The sequence below is a fragment of the Neopsephotus bourkii genome, unplaced genomic scaffold (assembly GCF_033783945.1).
Source record: "Neopsephotus bourkii isolate Nb327-2 ecotype Australia unplaced genomic scaffold, CSIRO-AGI_Nbou_v1 NB_1749, whole genome shotgun sequence".
Taxonomy (NCBI): Eukaryota; Metazoa; Chordata; class Aves; order Psittaciformes; family Psittacidae; genus Neopsephotus; species Neopsephotus bourkii.
Window position 1 is genome coordinate 542,061 of NW_026902223.1, and position 21,660 is coordinate 563,720.

At 56.4% G+C, this 21,660-nt stretch overlaps 1 protein-coding gene across 15 annotated transcripts in view; it reads right to left on the reverse strand.

The window, feature by feature from the left end:
* RBFOX3 (RNA binding fox-1 homolog 3) overlaps positions 1 to 21,660 on the reverse strand; it is a 137,941-nt gene that overhangs the window by 45,526 nt on the left and 70,755 nt on the right. Inside the window, exon 1 of one of the 15 annotated variants that reach the window (XM_061377372.1) lies at positions 21,341 to 21,417. The exons of 12 other annotated variants lie outside the window; for them this stretch is intronic. The gene's annotated coding sequence lies outside the window, so the exon portion shown is untranslated. Of the gene's footprint in view, positions 1 to 21,340; positions 21,418 to 21,660 lie in introns of those variants that run through there. 2 more of the 15 variants (XM_061377361.1, XM_061377367.1) reach the window with 2 other exon arrangements.

Here is a 21,660-nt window from a genome sequence, read left to right on the forward strand (position 1 = left end):
TTCACGTTGGTCAGTGAGATGTGAATTCTTTTCCCTTCAGAATAAATGAAGCTTCAGCTCTACAGCAAGGGTGGGAGCAGGACGGGAGCCCGATCCCTCAGGAACTCTGCACCAGCACTGGGTGCTCTCAGGCTCCCAGTGAGCATCAGCATCAGCTCCTGTCCCATGACAGCACCTCTGCTCTGCAGTTTGGAAACACGTTCCCTTTGCCCATAGGGATCCCTTCTGCCCTTCCAGCCCCCAGCACTAAAGCACAAGCAGGACACAGCAGGGAAAGTCCAGCCGCAGCCCCGCTCCCAGGGACACACGTTGGGCATTAGGACAGATGACTTCCAGGATGGCAGCTGCCCTGCCCGCTCCTGCTGCAGGCAGGGGTGCCAGGCACACGCTCTGAGTGCTGGAATCAGACACATCCACACGGGCTGCTGCCATGGCCTGTGCCTGAGCAATGCCTCCAGCTCACAGCCACTCTGGTTACCAGCAGCAGAATCGGGTCCTTCCCCTGTCACGTGCCGGGAACGGTGAACACCATCACACACACTCTGTGCTGGCACCGCTTTGTACCTGCTTTGCTGATAGAGACAAACTGCACCCAAGGAGCCATCACATCACGCTGCCAGCACCAGCTGCTGTGGGTAGCTCTGCAGCAGGAAGTAAGGAGGCAGAATCCTCCTTTGCAGCAGAGATCATCACAAACGAGCCCTGCTCACAGCAAACACCAGCAACAGGCTACAGACACCATGACCTGCTGAGCATCCCCGGTGTGGCAGCGTCTCCTGCCAAGCCCTGTCCTGCTGCACTGCTCCCGCAGGGAAAGGGCGTTCAAAGCATCCCAACAAGGCTGTGTCACTGTGCAGAGACAACCACCAATGTACCCTCAAAGCCAAGGTGCCTTTACACCCCTACCAGCTCAGTGCCATGTCCCCACAGACACCTCTTGCAGGGATGCAGCCCTGGGCAGGCACACATGCTGGCACTGACACCCATCAGCTCCCATGCACACATGCAGCCCTGCACAGCCCGTGGTGGTGGCCACCACACCACAGGGCAAACCCTTCATTTCGCCAGTGAAGGATCCCCTGGCTGCAACCCAGAACTCCTATTAACAAATCAAACCATAAAAACCAACAGAAGCAGCCAGGAGATTTCCCTCCATCATCTGCTGATTTACAGGGTTACTGGTGTCAGCACTTTAAAAGAGGCAAAATTCTATCAAAGAGCCACTAACACCCGGCGCTGTGTGCTTTAAAACAATCCCAGACGCTCAGCTGAAAAGGCTGCTTGGGATAGAATTCCTTGATCTTTAATTATTAATATTCCAGGCAAACTAGTTGAATTCTACTGAAGATGAGGAGAAGCAATCAGGGTTAAATGTTAGCTGAAGGAGTATCATGCATCATTTGCACAAGTCCCTCTGGTGTCGCTTGTGCCAAAAGGAAGAGGGGGTCTTTGGTGCTCCAGGAAGCTCAGAAGGGAGAAGAGGGACCCGGCTGCACACGATGCCCCCCAGACACAGACAAGTGCAGAGCATCTTCCAAAGCAAGGTGAGTCTCTGCTCCCCGCCGGCCAGGAGCAGGCACCGGGACAGCCACAGCGGCTCCATCCACCACAGGAGATGGCCACGGCTCCAGCCTCCTGGCTGCAAGCGGCAGCAATCCCACACCGTGCTCCGGCACCCACCATGCCTCTGCTCAGTCCATACCCCCACTCGTCTGTCAATGCCTCTTCCTGCTGCTGATCGATGCACCCCATCGCCTGCGGTACAGACAAGCTCCTAACGCAGACACTCCTATAACCCATGGTATCGACAGCCACCTCACTGGCCTCCCGCACCCCACCTACCCCCTTCAACACCCCAGGCCCAGGGGCTCAATACAACACGAAGCCAAAGGCAGAGCTTGGTGTCCAAACACCACTCTTGCAGTGATGGCCAAAGCCCCCGACCTTCCCCCAGCAGGGCCAGCCCCAGCCCTGGCACCACCACACTCCACCTCCATGCCCATATGGCCCAGTTCAGCCCCCCCCAACAGCAGCATCCCTGCCATGGACCCTCGCATGGGGATCTGCACCACCACATCACCCAGAGGAGATTCCACAGCCCAGCATCCACATCCAGCCACTGATGTACCCCAGCTGCCTGTCCCAGCCCACAGGAACCACAAGCTGAGGGTTCCTGGATCACACACACTGTTCTCTTGACCCTCTCCTCTCCCGTCTTTGCAGTTCAGTTTTACTTGTCTAGTTTTACTTATCTAGCAGAAAATGAGAAGCCAAAGCTTCTTGCTGCTTCATCTCGATTCAGGCAGTTTTATATCTCACAACTGCACATGCAGATTGCTCTGCTGCTTTATTTGTTCATTAAGACTTTAATAAAAATGTTATAAAAATGGCCTTTGTTGTTAATTGCAGTTTCTGGTTTAATATGCAAGTTGTGCTGCTCTCCCCAGAGACTCCTCGAGCCTCTCTGTAAATACTCCAGGCTCATGGTGCCTGCCCTGTATTCACGCACTACCTGAGCCCAGCCAGACCCAGCTCAGCAAAGGGCTCCCACAGCCATGCTCAGAAGCGTCATCACTCCCATGGGGGAACCCAAACACAAGCACTCCCTGAGCCCATAGCATCCTCATCCGGCATCACAGGCAGCCGTGCAGCCTGGGCCAGGGAAGCAACAGAAGCACCTCTGCAAGGTGCTGCAGGCTCTGGATGAGGGCAGGAAGGAGCCCTGCTGATGCTGCGGATGCTTCACTACACACAGGTTTGCACCCTGCATGGATGTGACCTGTGGGTCAGTGCTGCATTTCCAGACACCAGCCCCCCCGCAGGCCAGTGCTGATGCCAGGGCTGCAGGCAGCTGGCACATCCCGGAGTGCTGTGAGGCTTTATGGATTGCGGTGCTGCTGCTCAGCAATTCCTCAGCGCTCCAAAAGGGCCTATTACCACTTGCCTGCATCTCTGTGCAGTGCAAGTCATTCCGCTCCGATGCCTCCGTACTGAGCATCTGCCTCAGGCTGGAATTCTGAGGGAAGTTCTAGCGAGAATGGTTTAAACACTTCCAAGAACAGGGCTGTGGGAAAACGCTTGTTTGACATGTTAAAAACTGTTGAACAAGCCAACGCTCAGAAACCTCTAGAGCCTCCTCACCCAGAGCAGGGCAGGAGGCAGCCGGGACACAGCCCAACCCATGGCCATTTCCCCAGCCTCTCTGTGCGAGCGGGTCCAATCCTGCAGCAGGGACCCCATCACCCTCTGCACCCCCTCAGTCCAGCAGCACCCCAGTAACACAAGCGCTCATCAATAGGAAACTATGAGAATCACATGGGCTAAGGGGCATGGCCATCAAATACAGGGAAATGAAGCTGTTAGAGACTCCAGCTCATTAAATGGCTGCGATAACACTTTAATGGTACATTTAATTCATACTTAATTCCAGGGGAGCTCCGACAGCAGCCCCCATGGCATCCACATGAAGAGCAGATAAATGGGCTGTACTTTGTGCTGAGACAACGAGCACCCGACAGCTCCGGCACAGTCGCACATGAGAAATGTGTTAACAGCAAATGTATCCTCTGACGTGCTCTGCTGGCATATCTGCTAACACATCCTCAGGAACCAGATTCCAAGGGACAGAGAGTTCGTCAGTGCCCTGACACCAGGGATTAGCAGGTACATGCAGGGTTTACATCTGTGATTCCTACCTGCTCCCTGCCTACAAAACTCAAGCCCAAGGACCAGGGACACAGGGGAGCAAGAGGAGATGATGCAGCAGCAGCAGCAGCAGCAGCAGCAGCATGGCAGCGGGGTGGGTGCTCACTTGCAGAAGAATTCAGCAACTGGCAGCCAGAAGCTCCAACTTCTGGAGTGCAAACTGCTCCCACCAGCACTGCTGCAGCAGCAAAATGAACCCGGCATCAGCTTGGCGGAGCCAGCGCTAAGAGCTCACCATCAGCACTAAATCCAGCTTTGTGGTTGCTGATTCTGGATGACTGAACTGCACAAAGCTTGAGATCTCTTTGTGCCATCATTCCTCACTCTAAACAAACCAGCTCAAGAAAACGTTGCGCTCTCCTGGCAAATGCCGCTGTTGGAGGCTCCAGTGCCCCACATTGCTCTGGGACCACATCACAATCTAGCAAAGCCCGAGTCCCCAGAGCAAGAGAAGTCAAAACTTGACGAATAAAGTGCAATTTTACAACTCCAGCATCCTGGCAGCACTGGGCCAAGCCTCCGAGCACGCAGCGCTCTATGGATGCGCTCCCCTCACCAAGCCAGAGCCGGCCCAGCCTCGCTGCCTGCGGCACATTTGCTCAATTAGAGAAGAACAAATAAGGCACCAAGCCAGGATGGAAGTGGTGAGCCCTGCGCTGAGCTCACAAACAGCAGGCAGCTGCCCGCTGGGAGCCCGCTCTGCCCGCACGCTGCCGGCCCGGGGCACCCACAGCTCTCCCCTGGTGCACCCTGGAGCTGCCTCCCACAGCCAGCACTGAGCATCCTACAGTGGGTCCCTGTCCTCCCACTGCCATGTGGAGCACAGGATGGAGGCACCCAAAGGAGAAGGAGGATGAGAGCCAGGCAGGCACAGGGCAGGAGAGCCCGGTGCACAGTTAACTGGATGGAGCCAGGCCAGTCAGTGTGGGAGCCAGCAGGAAATAGGGGCATGTGTAGCAAGAGCCACAGCAGGTCCGGGGGAGCCAGGCAGATGGCAATGCAGGAGGGGGCAACTGAGACAAAGAGCAAGGCAAGAGGGACAGCAAAGGGCAGAGGAGAGGAGCAGCAGGCAGGATGGGCCACCTCATCCTCCAGACCAGGAAACCTGACTGACACCAGCCCCACTGTCCAGCCCCACAAGGCAAGGGCTCTTCTAGGCGGCAAGTGGAGCAGTGAGGCTGTAACACGAAATCTCATCACAGACCTCCTGTGATTCCTCCTAAAGCTCCTTCTCACTGTGAGGACCTTTCTCTGCTCCTGCTCGCAGGCACACAGGCTATTTTCTGCACATTTGACAGCTCTGTCACATCCCACTGAACTCCTCTATCACCACCAGCTCCAAATCCACAACTCCGGCGGTGGGATTTCCACCCAGGCAGGGATGGATTACAGCACCTCAGCTTGGCAGCAGCAATAATCCCCTGCCTTATCGGTGCAAGGAGCCGCTGGTGAGGAGCTGGAGCTCATGGGGACCCTGGCACTGCCCACCCCGGCTCCCAGCAGTGGGAAGAATGCTCCTGCCCTGCCAGAGGGTGCCAACCCTGCACCAAACCCAGCACCAGCAAAGACCCTTCTCACACCACCACGGCGCTGTATGCCAGGGCTTTACCCCCGGGAGAGCCAGGCTGGCAGGACAAGGGGACGGAGCTGCCTCCGGCACTGATGCATGAAGCAGTTAAACCTCAGCTCAAAGTCATCGCTGACTGAGCCCCTTTGCTGCACAGATCCCCCTGCCCCTGTGCTCCCATCACGCCTGCCGGGCTCTTCCCCTCCCTGTTCCTCATCCCTCCATCCCAGCACGTCTCATCTCCGCACTGGTCCGTAACCCCCGGCCCAGCCTGCCCATTACTGCGAACACGCAGGGCACCAGCGCAGCAGAAGGATTTAATTGCATGTCAAAATTAAATCTCTTTTGATGAAGAACAATTCAACTATGGCTCTGCCTAATCAAATTAACAAAGTCTTTTTTGATTTTCAATTATCTTCTTCGCTAGAACACTTTATCCGTGCTCCTGTGATACAGCTGACAGGCCCCGACTGACAATTGAGGGGTTTTTTGTGCTTCAGCGACATGGGGGGAACCCCAGAGCCTCCCCGGCCTGTTCCTGTCCCTCTGCACCAGGGAACAATGGGAGCAAACACACAGGGTTAAATAACTCCACCAGCCCCTTGCTCACAAACCAGATCCCACAGCTGGGGGTGAACCAGCTCCTGTCCTCAAGGAGCTTCCTGTGCTCCCCCCCAACAGACCCCCTGGATCTTCAGGAGAAGCAGACAGGACCCAGCCCCGGGACACCAGGAAGGGGCATCTCCTGCACCCAGCAGTGCCAGCAGGACCAGGAACACGCCCTGGCGCTGGATTTGCTCTGAGCTGCCTGCAGCTGGAGGGACATTAAGCTGTGATGGCAGGACCAAAGGTATTAAAAGATGCTAATTCAATTAAAAGAACATGGCAATGGCTAAGTGAGCAAGTGGAGAACACTCACCAATAACAAGGGCACAAGTGCAAGAGCAGAGGGGTGCAGAGGCACTGGCTGAGCTTCCCCTTGCATGAAGATGGGTTCAAGGGCCCATCTCACCTCCCCATCCAACTCAGATGCTCAGTGCATGCAGGCAAGTGCAAAAGACTCTTATCCTGGATTATCCTCCAACTCACAGCCTTCTCCCACCACAGCAGGCATCAGGGAGCCTCGGGCAGTTCTTCCTCCTCATCCCTAGCACTGTTTCTGCTCCCAAACATGGACTACAGCATCTCTTCCTACCGCAAGATCCCTGGGCAGGGAATGGATTGTTACTGGTACCTTCCACTGCATTTAAACAGCAGCTGAGCAGGGATCTACCTTCTCCCCGCAGTGCTGGAGGGGACGGTGGGAGCTGCAGTCCCATGGGTATTGCCTCTGGAGATGGGGCACCCCAACGTGGATGCAGCTCCCCATGTCCTGTTCACAGACAAATGCGTGTATACTGCTCCTCCAGAACATCAACTGCTTCCAAAGGGAAGATTAGAGTTCCCATTCATGGATGAAGGGACGGGGTCCCATTCCCGAGGCTCTGCACTTCCAAACCCTTTTGTGCCTTTTCCAAAGAGGGGTTGATCACATCCTGGCAGATGCGGGGAGCAGACGCCTGATGGAGGCCATCTGCCACGTTTCACAGGGAAAATGATTCCAACTCCCTAGGACTTTAATTTAATCAGCTGGCACTGAAGTGGGCACCGGCTTTCATGTGTGCAGGTGTGAGCACAGACCAGCAAAGGCGCCTTTCATCCCGCTCCTGAGCCCACGGAACAGGAGCGGACGGTGCCCCACCAGCACTGTGCACCAGTGGAAGGGCACCACTTGTTCTGCTTCCAAGGAGTGCTTCCACCGGGGAAGCTCCTTGAGTGGCCCCAGCATCCGGGAGCCACAGTGAGCAGGGAAGATCACTGCAGGTAGCATGAGAGCAGATGGGGCACTGGTTACAGTGGAAGGAGGCTGCTGGCCTCCCCTGTGGGTGAGCTCCTGCCATGGAGTAAAAAGGGGAAATGGCACAAGTGCAACATGGCACAGGAGGGGAGACAAGGGCAGAGGTCCTGGAAATGGTTAATTAAAGCCCTCACTTGGTCCCTGTAAGCAGAATCCACCTGCCCTGCAGCAAAGGGCGAATCCTCCAGTGACCCCCAGCCAGTCTGGTGTGGAGGAAAAGTCTTCTTGACCCCAAACCCAGGGGCACCTTTACACCCCAGCCAGTAATTATGTCTTGTCACACAAATACAGGCATTAACCATGCCTCTCCCATCAATCTCTCCCATTAATTGTATTGCTTTCTCACAACCACTGTGGCACGTCCCGACTCAGCTAGACCACATTTTACCAAGTGACAGCCCCACAGAGACACAGCTCCTGCCATATCAGCCCCTTCCCTCTACCAACTTCCATGGCTCTCCAGCTGCGTGTTCCTATCAGTGCTAACTTGGTACTTGATGTACTTCAGCTACCACAGTGGTCCCACAGCATCCCACCACGCTCCCTGCATCCCTTGGGATGATACCATGGCATTGCCTGTCTGCACAGCACATGCCCTGAGCTGGGCTGAGCTCCCAGCAGGATGAAACAACCCCAGGTTCTTCCATCTCTGAGGGTACCAGGAAGCTTCACTCCCCTGCCTGCTTAGGACCCTTCCAAGAGGCCACGGTCCAGCTTAGCTGGAAAAACCCATGGAGCTCAAATGCAGGGAAGGGAACAGGGATAACTTGGCAGCTGCTCACATTTAGTTTGCACCTTCTTTGCTAGTGTGGAAGGAAACAAACGACCTGTGAAGGGAATGGAGCTCAGTGATTCATTACCCCCGATGTGTGATGATGGCTTAATTATTTTTCTAACTGGGGAGAGATGCTTTCTGACAGCAGGTGCAAATTAATTCTCCACTGTTTTAAGGAGTGATCGGCCCAGGACAAGCACAAAACTGGAAAACCTAATTAAAGTGGGAGCTGGGTGGAATAAATGGAGCGGGGAGTTTGTTTGCACGGGGCTGATGGGTATTAACAATTGCTGGTGAAGGCACCAGGGCACCCAGCAGGGAACTGGAGGTGTCTTAGAGGCTCCATGAGCCCAGCCAGGCTTTGACCATTCTGGGCAAGAGACATCATGGAAGTCACAACACATCCCAGTGCTGCACAGAAAGGGAAAGCCGGGGCTCTACCGAGGGAAAGGCACCTAGTGCTCCGATGTGCTGCACTGCCAGCCAGATGTGCAGTACCAGGGATCCCAAATCCCTCTGGGATGCACATCCCTTGAGGGCCACAGAGCACCCAGTTACAGAGCCAGCACCCGCAAAGGGGATGAGAGCAGCAGAGCGCCTGTCCCCTTCCTCCGCAACCAGAGCGGGTCAAACACCGGAGGAGTCGGTGCCAGGTTTGCACAGCTTCAGCCCAGGCTTCCAGGAGCAGGAGCGGAGCCCCCGCGGCTCTTTCCAGCCCGGCTCCGGCAGCGCCGGCCTCCAACGCTGCCCATTCCTTCAGTGAGAAATATCCAACACCTGAAGGGTTTTGCCACGGGGGGGAGCAGCCCAGGACCGACCGAATACCCTGAGCTCTGTGATCAGGGAGGAAAGAGTTTATGTTGAGCGGTTGCCATGGAAACACTATTTATACTTCCCTGCAGCTCCGCATCCCGGCTCTCCCGGCCACCGCTCGGGCCGGGGTCTCCATCACCCCCCCTTCCTCCGCTTGTGCTGCGGCCCCCAGGGTCTGGAGCCCCTCTGCAACTGCCAGCACCATCCCCGCGGCCTGGGGGTGCACTGGAGGGCTCCCCCATTGTGGAATCATGGAGTGCTTTCGGTTGGAAGGGACCTTAAAGCTTATCCTGACCCTGTCAGCCAAGCCCACAGCAGAGATCGCTGCTCCCCAGCCTCTGCAGCATCCAAGCCCCAGCTTAGCTGATGCAAAGCTAAATACAGGGGAGATGAGCAGCTTCAGGAGGTTAAACGGGTGTCCAGCTCTCCCTGCTCATTCTCCCACCCAGGGATGCTGCTGCTGGAGGAGCTCGCAGCAACTCATTGGACCCCAGCACATGGGGACCCTGCTGTCCGCATCCTGCCCTGCCAGTCCCTCCCCACCAGCAACACTGGAAGAAAGAGCCCTAATTGCTCTTTGTTTTTCTGCTTCTCCCATCATTAAATCCCTTCTTCATCCCTAATAGTTCGGGATTATATGAAGGTTAATATGTTTCAGGTTCCACACAAGTACAGCTAATTAACAAACAGTCCCCTCAATTCCCTTTAATGCCTACACATGTAATGCAATCACTGCAATTACCTGCTTCCCAAAGCCATTACAAACCACAGAAAATTAGCTGGAACAGGTGATGAAAACCTCCTTTTATTGGTTCATAAAAAGAGCCGGGCTCCAGGCAGCGGCTCCCCACCACGCAGCTGGAAGGGGCCAGCACCCTGCCCCACATCCCTGCAGCCCTGAGCTTCACCTCCCCTTGGAAGGCAGACTCACTGCCTCACAACCTCACCTTCTACCACTGAAAATGAGTCTGTAACTAAAGCAAATCCCACCCAGGTGCTGGCAGAACCCCAGGGGAGGGAGCAGAGCTCTGCCTCCGAGGACATCCTCATGCATTTGGTCACACAGGTGAGAGCAGAGCCAAAGCCAGACCTGGCTTAGGGTCCTCAAGGATGGCACATTTGTGCTGAGACACAAATTTGTGCTAAATCCTGGTATGGGGAAAGGGAGAGAGCTCTTCACCATCCTCCCTGGAAGGAAAAGAGGAGGAAACCTAAAAATCAAGTACCAGGAGAGCTCCTATCTGCCTCCCCATCATCCCAGATGAAGAGCATCCCCCATAGAGTGCAGGAGGGACCATGAATGAGCCCCACAGCCTTCACTGAGCCAGGTCCAGTGCTCCCTGCCGAGAGATATGCTGCTCCTGCAGCAGTTAAAGCACCTCCTATCTGCCCTCAGGAGCCATAGAGGGTGAGCCCCAGCACCAAGGAATGCAGCGAGCTCCCAGCAAATTGCTCCACTGCTCCATTAGCCCTTGTAAAAACCCTGCACCTATCAGGAGAGTTTCAGTTCCCAGCTACTGGATCTCATTGTGCCTGCACCTGCCTGATGAGAGAGCTCTCTAATAACCAGCATCTCCTCCGTAACAGAGGATGCTCCGTTATTTGTACTGCGGCAGCGATACGCGGCCCTCTCCAGAGCCTGTGGCCGTGAGAAAGCACCAGCTACAGACCCCAGCTGGGCATGGGGCTGCTCCCAGCACAGCCACAGCCTTCCCAAGGGATCCACACCACAGCCTGTGCTCAACCCAGGCAGGGTCTCTGTGCCAGCAGGTCCATGTACCAGCCATGGGGGTCATCACTCAGCTGCAGAAGGCAGCTGTAACCTGAACATCTCACACTGGGCTTTCACAGACCTTTATCTGTGCCACGCAGGCACCAGAGCCACGCACAGTGAGGATACTGCAGGTGAGGGAGAGATGCCAGCTCTTGAGGTCCTGCCCATCACACCCCATCCCACCAGCCTCTCCAGAACCACATCTGATCTCTGAGCATCCTCCTGGAGTGCCCAGAGCACCCTCCAGTGATGGGCTCCCATGCCTGAGCTGCTTATACATGTAAATTGGGAACAGCCTCACAGCACAGGAGGAAAATCACTGTAAACAAAACTGCTGTTGCTGTGGAAACCATTAAAAATAGATTCCCCATGCTCCCCCTTTTGTGCTGGGTATTATACAGCTGGGTTCCTTCATTCCACATTATTATTACTTTTTAATTATGAATAATTTCCTCCCTTCTATAGGAAGATGGAGCAAAAAACAGAACTTTCCAAACAAGGGGCCTTTAGGATATGTTTCAATATGCAAATGAAGGCAAACATGCATTCTGTACTGTTTACGCCACAGGGTAAAAAGCTTTCTGCATTAACCCTTCCCATGCCACATTTCCATTTCTTTCCCTTCCCTTAGGATAGTTGGGCTGCCCTTGGTCCTGCAGGCCCCTGGTTCAAGGATGAAGGCAAAGAGCAGCAGAACAGGGTGCAGCCTCATCCCCAGTGATGGTGTGATGCTCTCCTGACACAGACCTGCCACAGCCAAGCTACCTGCCCAAGTCTTTGGTCACTGTGTGTCAGATGCTCTTGTGGAGCACCTTGTGAAGCAGGGACCTGCTTTACCTTCACAGGAGCAGCCCTCAATGCTCCGAAACACAGGATCAGCACAACCACTGCTGCCTCAGCCCCTGGTACAGAGCAACCCTCAAACATCAACCGAGCATCACAAGCAAGGAAAGGAAAAACAGTGCCCCATGGGGATGAGTCCCCATCTCACCAAGAAGTGATGGAAGTCCCACTTAACGCCACTGTCCTATGGCACCCCTGCTGACACAGGATTCGGTCTCTGAGCAAGGTTTGAGATCATTTGGGAAAGTATATAGCTCAGAAGATGGTCCCACTCCAGAACCTGACTCAGTCGCTATTTGCAGCCCAAGCCAGCAGGAGAGGATGCTCCTCCATCGGGAACACGGTCAGGCACCAGCACCGTGCCGGGTGCCAGCTGAGGGCCTGGCAGCACCTCAGCTCCTGCCCCGGCCTCCAGCAAGCGGGCACCTCCATCCTGGCACACGGAAGGTTCCCGAGCAGGCAGCCCTGGCTCCGCACACGTTTCACATTGCCACAGAGGAGCAGATGGATGGTCCTGGGAACGCTCCCAACGCACGCTGAGCCAATGTCCTACCTGCTCCGAGAACGTGCTGCCCAGCCTCGCGATGCTGCCGAGCACAGAGCATCTGCCTGCCCATCCATGGTGACCTGGGTCAAGGTAAGGGATTGCACAAGCAGCACCCATGCACCAAGGTCACCCCCATGTAATTTAATTCCCCTTAAGGTAACCAGGTGCCTCGATACAGGAGCAAAACCGAATGTTTGGATAGCCCATAACGCAGCACTTCTAAGTAAAGCAGAGCAGCACAGCACAGTGTAGCCAGAAGCATGGCAGCACAGGCACAAAAAATGGGTACCAGTCCCCCAAACTGGCCTGTCTTTGGAGTGTCTGATTTCCATGACTGAGACCAGAAAGTTTTCTTGGGTTTGCTGCATATCCCAAACCAGAACAGGGCTGGAACTGGGCTGGAGCAGAGAAGGCAGAAGATGCCCTGCAGCATCCAGGTGAGGGGCAGCCTTTTGGGGAGGGGAGGAGTATTTATTGTGGAGCCTCCCCTCATGACAAGAAGGAGCAGATCCTGATATGCTACATGGAAAAAAGGCCAACATCATGCTGAGATTACAGTTTATTACAGCTCAGGGCTGGGAGGGCCATTAAACCCTGGGAGCGCAGTGGGCTGACGATGGCCATGCTCTAATCCCATGTTCCCTCAAGCTACCACCTCCCTACCAGACAGATATCCGTGTTTGATCCAGAGATGTCAGGCAACGGAGAATCCCCACAGGCTTAAGCTGCTCCAGTGGTTAATTACCTTCCCCGATAAAAATATGCGCTTCAGTTCTAGTCAAAATTTGTCTAGCTGGAGCTTTCAGTGCCTGGATCTTGTTATGTCTTTTCTGTGCTAAATTAGAGCGTTCTGTACCCACACAAATCTCTTGATCACAGCCCAGAACCGACCTACGTCGCAAAGCCACCTCTTAAACTTCTCTTGGATGAAAAGTTCAACCTACTTAAGCAGCATCTCCCACAGTAGAGCACATATTCCAGCCTCTGAACCACTTCTGTAGCTCTTTCCTGCATGTCCCATCCCACCAGTGTTTTTCCAGCACAGACACCAGGAATGGTCTCAGCACCCTGGTGACAATGCTAGCACTCCCACTGCACAGCTATGGGAAGCTTCTCAACCAAGACATCAGTGGGCTGCAGCCACACTGATGGGGGTAAGGGATGCTCAGCGTCCTGCCCCGGTGCTGGGAGCAGGGAAGGCAGCCATGGGGAGCAGCTGCCCTCACTCTGCTCCTGCCAGCTTGTTTCCAAGCAGGACAGTCCCCATTCCCCTTTGCCCAGCCCGCAGGCTGTGCCTGAGCCAAGGGGACAGATGAAGCCGGTGCCACCCCAGCGCCGCTTCCTCCAGGCTCAGCGGGTCCAAGTCACAGGTTTGTCACCACTGATCCGGGCAGGAGCAAAGCTCCAAGAGCCTGACAGAGCTTGTGGTGGGGTGAGCAACCAGAACAGGGGCACCCCAAGCAGGGCCCCAAACAGCCCAGGGGCACCCGGCTTTCTGCCAGCCCTCTGGGTGCCCCCTCAAAAGGCCACAGAGCAGCAGGAGCCTCTGCTCCCCACCCAGAGCTCCACAGTGCCCCATGGCAAGGCAGAATGGACCCACAGCACAAGGCTGACAGCACGGAAGCACTGTGGAAAGCAGCACAGCTTCAGCTGCAGGAGATGCTGACAGGGGAAGACAAGTGACAGAGGCAAAGCCTTCACTGACCTGCACTGCCCAGCACACTGGGACTAGCTTCTGCAAACCCACCCCTCAACTAAACCAAACCCAGCGCAGCCCCTGGCCCGAAGCTGGGAGAGCAGATAACCCAGCAGATCACGGGAATACTCACAGGCTCCTGTCAGCACATCCATCTGCTCCAGTCAGACCAACACCAGCGAGGGAGGGAGGAAGGGTCTGCACTGGGGACACGGCGATGCTCAGAACCCCCCAACATCCAGCGGCACAGCACCCCCGGGGCACAGCTTCCCGAGCTCTCCTCAGGCAAGGTCCTGCTCCAGCCACAACTGCATCCTTATTTAATTCCCAGCAATTACACTCACATTCTGCTAGACAAATACATTTTACAAGCCCTCAGTTAAATGTGGATAATTACGGCTGCTGCACCAGGGGACAGCCCTGCCCGGGCTCAGGAGGAAGAATCACATCCCGCTCCCACTAATGCTGTAAATTAGCGAGAAGCATCCCAATGGCAGCAGAGTAATTACCAGCTCCTGCGTCCCCCCTTCCTGTGGGCTGCTGCTCCCCCCACTCTGCATCCTCCTCCCTCGCAGTACGTGTGTGTTTTCAGGCATATGCTGCTGTTAATGGGGCTTCTGTCACTTCAGCTGCTGGCAGAGATTATTTTATCTCGGGAACCCTTTCCCGGTGCCAGAGCACAGGCTTTCAGCTCTAAATCATCCACAGGGGAACTCACAGGTGCGGGGGAACCGAAGATGAAAACATCAAGTTTTTGGTAGCTCTGGCTGTGCTTTGTGCCACAAAGGACCCAACAGTGACAGGCAGGAGGGGAACAAGGGGGGCCCCAATGGGACAAGCCCCTGGGAACTCACCCAAGCCCATCAGACACAGAGGAGGCAATGGGGAGCGAGGAAGGAGGGGGCACAAGCACCCCAACAAGAGCAGAGAACATCCTTTGGTCCCTGACTAGCACCAGGGGCTGATGGAGGAGCTGGGAGAGCCTTGGGGCAGGGGACAGGCTCCAGCCTCACCAGAACACCCAACAGCAAGCACCAACTACACTGCACAACCTGCAGAAGGACCTTAACCATGACCACAGCTTCACAGCCAGCTAAACCAGAGCACGAGGCAGGAAGGAAAATAAAACACCATTAAGAGACTAAAACAAGGACAGAATTCACTCCACGATCCCACTAACCTTTCCAGCTCCTCTCCATGCTGCTGCACTCGCTGGGCTGAGCTCCCCAGCCCCTCCTTCGCGGCTCTTATAGGGCAGAGCCCTCCCTGCTCCGACCACCCGCAGATGTGCCTGATGAAGGGGAAGCCTCCTGCAGGCACCGGGGGAAGCCCCATCCCGGCGCTGCCAGCGGGGGCTCTCAGGGGCTCTCCCGTGGTGCCCGGCCCCTCGGAAGGGGCAGGTATTGCTGCAGCGGGCATTGCTGGGGGCTCCCACACGTGTCCCTGGCAGGGGTGTGCTGGGGACAGTCCCCACCAGCAGCATGACTACTAGAGGGCTGCACCGCATGGGCTCTCTGCTCCTCTCCCCTCCCCGTGTCTCTGCAGCACAATAAAGAGAAATGTGAAAACCAGGATGAAAGGGCCCCATTTTTCACAGCAGCTCTGTGACCCCTCAGAGAGCTCCAAAACCAGGACTCAGGGGACAGAGCCAGTGCCTCCCCACTGCTCCCCAACTTGTGAGCTCTCCTCAGGACTTGGGCACTTGCTAAGATGCTTCAGAGCCTGGGTTGAGCAGGGTTAGGCTGGGGGTGCCAGGAGGCACACGGTGCCCTTCATTACAGCAGTTCAAGGCAGAGGGGAGGGGAGCAGCGCTGCTCCCATGCTCAGCACTGGCTGCTGGAGCCCCACATGAGAGATGAGACGGTCACAGCGATGAGTGAGCACGCACCCCCCCGACATCGCATCCCTGCTCCCATCCTGCCCACAGCTCCTGCTCCGGATCCACGGGATGAGCGCAGGAATATCCTGCTCTGGGCAGGAAGGCCAAGCACTGGTGCCGAAGCACTGCCGACACCCTGAGGAGAGGGGGCACCGCTCCACGGCTGGCATGATGGTCAGCGGCATAAGGATGCTCTGCAAGGCTCCTGCCAGGGAAAGCTCATGCACTTTACCACTGCTGAGAAGCTTCTGTGTTCCTGAAATACCATCTTCCCCTGGGCAGCTTCATATGTGATCTTGGGGCTTGCTGGAGCATTGAACCGACATCTAGGTCACAGTAAGGAACAGCGCAACGCCTCCAGGAAAAAGGGTTTTCCTTTCACGTCCAGTGCCTCCCCCATCAGCCCGATGCCCAGCCTAGGAGCAAGCACTTAACAGGGGTGACCACTTCCAGCCTAGCGTGAAGAGGCTGTGGGGGTGGCAAAGGGATTAAACACACTTCTGAGAGCTGCTCTGGAGGCAGGCTGCCATGGCTGGAGCCCTCTCACCCCTCCTGCATGGGAATGGGGCACGAGAGGCAGGCGGCTGCCTGACGAAGTGTCCTGGTGGCTGCACAGCAGGAGCAGGGCACGACAGATCATGGGGATAAAACAGGAGAGGGGTGAGGTGAGCCATAGGCAGAAACCAGCTTTAAGCCTGGGTGCTGATGGCACTGGAGATGGGCTGGCTGGGCTTCAGGGGAGTGAGCAGCAGAGAGAAGAGGGTGATAACAAGAGCTGTGAGCGGTGCCGGATCCCACATTCCAGCTGATGTGGAGGCCTCGCTGTCAGGGAGACAAAGTGGGACCACTCAAGTGCATCACTGATTTTTAATAACAGCAGGTAACACTCTGGGAACCCAGCACTCGGCCCCAGTTTCTCTTCCATGGTCACCCCATCTTGCTCCACTCAGTGGTACTGCCCTGGAGATGAGGATTCAGCACAGATCCTGCTCCCATGGGATCACTGATGTGGGACTGCTGCCTGCTCCATTCTCCTTAACCAATCCCTGAGGGATGGTTGTAGGATCAGGATCCATCACAGGATTCACATGGATCCTGCAGGACTGGAACAGAACACCAGAGAGGAGAAGGGGCAGAGGGGCTGGGTTGGGGCACACGGGGCTGGCCCTGCTGCCCTGCTTGGCATACAGCACCCTCTCCTCAGTGTGCCAGGATGATGGGCGCAGGATGCGCACCGTGATGGTTCCATCAACTTAGCTACTTCTTATGAGGAATCTGTTCCAAGCCTTTGCTCTCCGCGGCTGCTGTCACCTCAACAGATGCCAGGCCAGGAAGAATAATCACCCCGGCAAGAGCCTGTGAACCGGAGCGAGCGGCTTCCCAGGGAGGGGGGCAGGAGGTGGGAGAAAACTCATTTCTGCAGGAGCTCTGGAGCGCTCAGAGCTGCCCCAGCCTCACTCCCACAGGGAGATTTGCTCGTGTCCTCCTCTTCCTCCCTGGGGGGAAACTGCCTCGAGCAGATGTGCTGGTGAAGCACAGCTTTGGACAGGGGACAGGAGGTGCACATACATTATTACTGTGCTTGCAGGCACCCACCAGCCGCGTCTGGGAGTGCTGGCTCAGAGGCTGCCCCAGCTGAGTGGAGCATCACCGTGCTGCTATCCTGCACTCCTTCACCGTGGCATTTAGAGGACTTCTCCTTCCCTTTGGGAAATGAAAAACTAAGAACCTTCATCAATCTTACTGAGGCAGCAGAGATCCTTTCCCCAGCAGGACAAGCCAAACGTCTGGCGCTTGACAACAGACCGCAGCCATGTGCAAACCACATCCCCATCTCCTGCAGAAGAGCCTGCCCTGAGCTCGGGCCTCCCTGCAACATCTCTGTGCTCTCCCAGCACCCACAAGCTGCCGATGGGTACAGACTGGGTCAGCAACCACCATCCCTTTCCATGTACGTCCACATCTGCCCGTGGCACACACAGCCCAGATCTGCCCAAGGAGCAGCTATGGCAGCAGTGCAGCTCTGGGGACCGGCACAGGCAAAGAGCCAGAACAGACGCAGATGCGGTGGAAGGAGGACGCCAGGTTTTATCACGCCTCGCGTCTGACCCATCCCGCTCTGGAGCACATCTCACCCCCAGCCTGGAGCACCGGGAGCACTGAGCACAGCGCGGGGGGGGCTGCACCACGGCACCGGTCACCGCTCCCAGAGCGGCAGGGACGGGCATGTCCGATTGCACCGCGGGATGTGACCCCTGCACCGGTCGCTGGGCATCGGTGAGCACCGGAGGCAGCGGGACAGGCAGGAGAGGCCAGGACAGGCTCCGGGAGTGCGGCAAAGCCCGGGGGGGGAGCAGATGGGGGGATTCCCGAGGCTGGGAGTGCCAGACCTGCCCTCCCGCCTGCTCCTCCCGCGAGGAGCTGCTGCTTCGGCATGAGTCATCGCTGGGAGACGGGTTCTATTTAAGGGAAGTATTCGCAGAAAATTGAGTTTTAATAACAGGGCATCAAACGGGGAGAAAACACCCAACTTCCAAGCGGAGCTAAGTTTCCCTGAGTTCATTTATACAGCACATTCACTGCTCGAGGGGATGAAAATCACAGCGCTCCTTCCATGACAAAGTCGCGAAGGAGCCACCTCCCGCTCCCGTTGTGCCAGAGCATCTCCTGGCCATAGGGAGCCGGAGCCGGGACCGGTGACCCTGGCCATGGCTGCTGCTGGGAGCGAAGCTTCGGGCTCAGAGCCGCGCCGCTGCCGCTGCCGCGCTCCCAGGAGCCTTCGGGCTGAGTTCGGGCAGTGGGAGGGCGGGAGGAGACAGCGCGGAGCTCGCGTAAAAATAGCTCAAACCCTCTGCTACGGAGCCATTTTACCAGAGCAGCTCAGGCTGCGCGCTGGTGACTCCGATGGAGCACGGGGTCGGGACCCCAGGTGAACCTGAAGAGCCAGCGAGGGGAGGTGACAAAGGCAGCAAAGCAGACCTGTTCCCCAGCACAACAAAGGAGCAGGGAGAAGCCCCTCTCCCCGTCCCCAGCCCACACCTTCACTGCAGCGAGGTCTGAACTCGCTCGCTCCAGGGTGAGTCTTTGGGATGCTCAAAGGTGCCCAATGTCCAATAGCCCCTCTGCCGGCTCCTCTGCCCAACATGGTAGCTCCCACGGTACCCTCACCTCACCACACACCCTGCCTGGCTCTGGCCAGAGCCAGAATCCCAATCTGAGGGGTGAGAGAAGCTCCTTCAGGTTTCTCACTGCTGCAGCAGATCCTCACCCCTGGTCCTGCTGCCCCAGAGCCTTCCCCATGAGCATCCGTGCCTCAGAGATGCTGCCAAGTCCCAAACCTGACTTGGACACACAAAGCAAGAACATGGACAAACAAAGTAAACCCAATCCCATGTCTCTGAACTCACACCGGAGCTCCCCAGTTTGCCAGGCTGCCGGATGTGGCCGCAGGAGCTGCTGGGTCCCGGTGCAGCCCCCAGCACAGGCGGAGCAGCCCCTGGCAATGGCAGCGGATGAAGCTTTCCAGCCTGGTCCCGAGTCAATCCATCACCTGATGGCAGGCTCTGCTCCCTGCCAGCGCTTGGCTCCCAGGGGAACCGGCTGGGCCAGAGCCCAGCTCTGCCATAACTTCAGAAGCAATCAGTACCGGGGGTCACCTTTCCCTGGGTGCAGATCCAGGCGCGCTCCCTGTGCTCCCTCTGGGCACGCTACAGCTGGCTTGGGGTTTTAAAAGGAAAATGGGGACACGGGAGCAGGAAACGAAAGAACACAAAAATGCCTCAGAATCGAACATCCGAGAGAGTTCTCTGGAGAGGAGGAAAAGACTTTTTATGTAAGTCACCATTTGTCATTTAAACCACCCCTCTTGCTGCCAGCAGCCCAGTGGTACGGACCAGTAATGGCCACCCAGGGGGAAATCTGTTCTGGATGAGCAGCATCAGAAGCTTCCATCCCCTTGCCCCATTTGCAAAAGTCGGGTCCTTTCCCTCCAGAGCAGCTACAGCAGCTGGAGGAATGCCAGGGTCTTCTCAGAGGAACATTAATGATGCCCAGGGAAGAGCTAATCATGTGTCATGGGAACAACCTGGTGCCAGGCAAAGTGCTCCATATCCCCAGCCCCATACAGATCCCTCCTGGCCTTACCAGACCAAGGCAAGAGCATCATCCACCACCAGTCTGGCCCAGCTGGTGGGACACAGTGAGCATTGGGGATGGGGTGGCTGGTCCAGCCCTGCATGACTGGGGGCACAACCGAGTGCTCCCAAGAGCCTCCCAGCTTCCTCCCGTAGCCAGGGGCAGGCAGCAGCCACCTCCTCCCTGGGAACATCACCCAAACGATGGAACTGCAACAGACAGAAGAGAGCAGCAGGATGGGGCCAGAAACAGCTGGGACATGCTATGGATGGGGAGCTGTCCCAGGAAGGACAAATCCCAGAGGAAGCAGTGGGGAATGTCACACGCTGGTGAGCCAGGAATGGGCAAGAGCTGTGGGAGCTATTCCCTGCCTGCACCAGTGATCAGTGTCTCTGCCCAGCCCTGCACCCAGCACCCCAGCCCTGCTGGCTCCCCAGAGCCTCACATCACCCCAGGATGCCCCCAGACTGCACCAGTACAGCTGGATCCGCCAGGAACAGCCCTGCCACTGGGCACAAGTTAAGGGAAAACCCCTCTAATTTCTATTTCCTTCCAGTACCTTTCCGAGCTGACCCATCCTTTAGGAAGAACAAACTCCATCTACCTGGGTACCCCCCTGGTGCACTCTGGCTCCCAGCATCTTGCCCCAGCCCCTGGGCCACCGGGAGCTTTCCCAGAGGAGCAAAGAGAATCACCAATTCCTCCAGCCTGGCCTCGCCTGCCCCTGGGGCACTGCTGAGAGGAATCAGCACTGACACAGGAATAGTTTGCAAAGCACATCCCTGAGCTCTTCAGCATTTTGACTTTGTGCCTCTCCCCTGATGGGGTCACGACTTCCAGCAGGAATCCTTCCATGCTTTACAGCAGTTTGGAGCTCACAGCTCTTGGCATCGCCTGCACCTCTCCGGCAGCCCAGCATCGCCAGGCACCAACCTCCTGCCACATGAAGGGCCTGGCACAGACACAGCCCAGGGAACACCCTGGCTCAGAGGAACACATCTTGAGCCCATCTAAATAACACAACAGCAAAGAGCAGTACATCTGCACAGGAAAGCTGCCTCCAAGGGCAACCACATCAGGGTCTGAGAGGCTGCAGCCTTCAGCTGTGAGGCCAGCAGAGCTTTATTTAACGTAGCAGGAGCAAATAAAGTCCTCAGCAAGAGGAAGAAAGCTCCCAGAGAACAGACCCAGAGCGGAACAAATAACCTGAGTGAGGAAGGGGGGAGGCAGCCGCAGCACAGGGCCCTGTGCTGGCAGCACGGGGCAGAGGAGATGCTGCGGCAAACAGGGAAAGGTTCATTAGTTATGTAAATACAAAGATAATACAAAACCAAGCGAGGCTGCTCCACAGCACGGATGAGTAGAGATAAAAGTAACCGAGGTGCTGCCTGCAAACCGACTGAGCAATTAGCTTCAGCTTTCAGGAGGGATGTGATTAACCCGCTGCCGACTGCAGGCTGCGTTACGCAGCACAGGAACAGGCACTGGAGCTACGGGCTCCAAAGCAGAAGCAAATCCCAAAACATCCAAGGAGCTCAAATCAGAGGAACAAGGAAACCCACCAGAACCAGCCCAACCACAGGCCGCCATGGGCCATGGCACTGAAAGAGCAGACACCCACCCCCAGGCCCTCCCCAGCACACAGAACAGGAGCTCAGGGAGAAACAAGGTGGAAAGAGGTGAGAGCAGAAAGATGTGACATTGCCTTACCACATGCAGCTCATGCCAGGGTCACTTGGTACCTTCCTGCAGGCAAGGGGAATGCGAGCGGCTCAGCCAGCAGCATCCCCCCAGCGGGAGCATTGGCTGGGGGGGGGGCCAGCAGAGCCCGAGACCGCAGCAACCGAACTGCCCCGAGTTCAAAGCACTGCACATAAGGACTACGCGCAAATATCTGCTCTAACCTGGAAAAACACACAGAGAAACATCGAGGTACATTACTCAGTTACAAGCTGACTATGAGTCACCAGCTCCTGCATCTGTGAAAAAGCAAGGGTGTTTCTGGGCTGCCTGCAGAGACATTTCCAGGA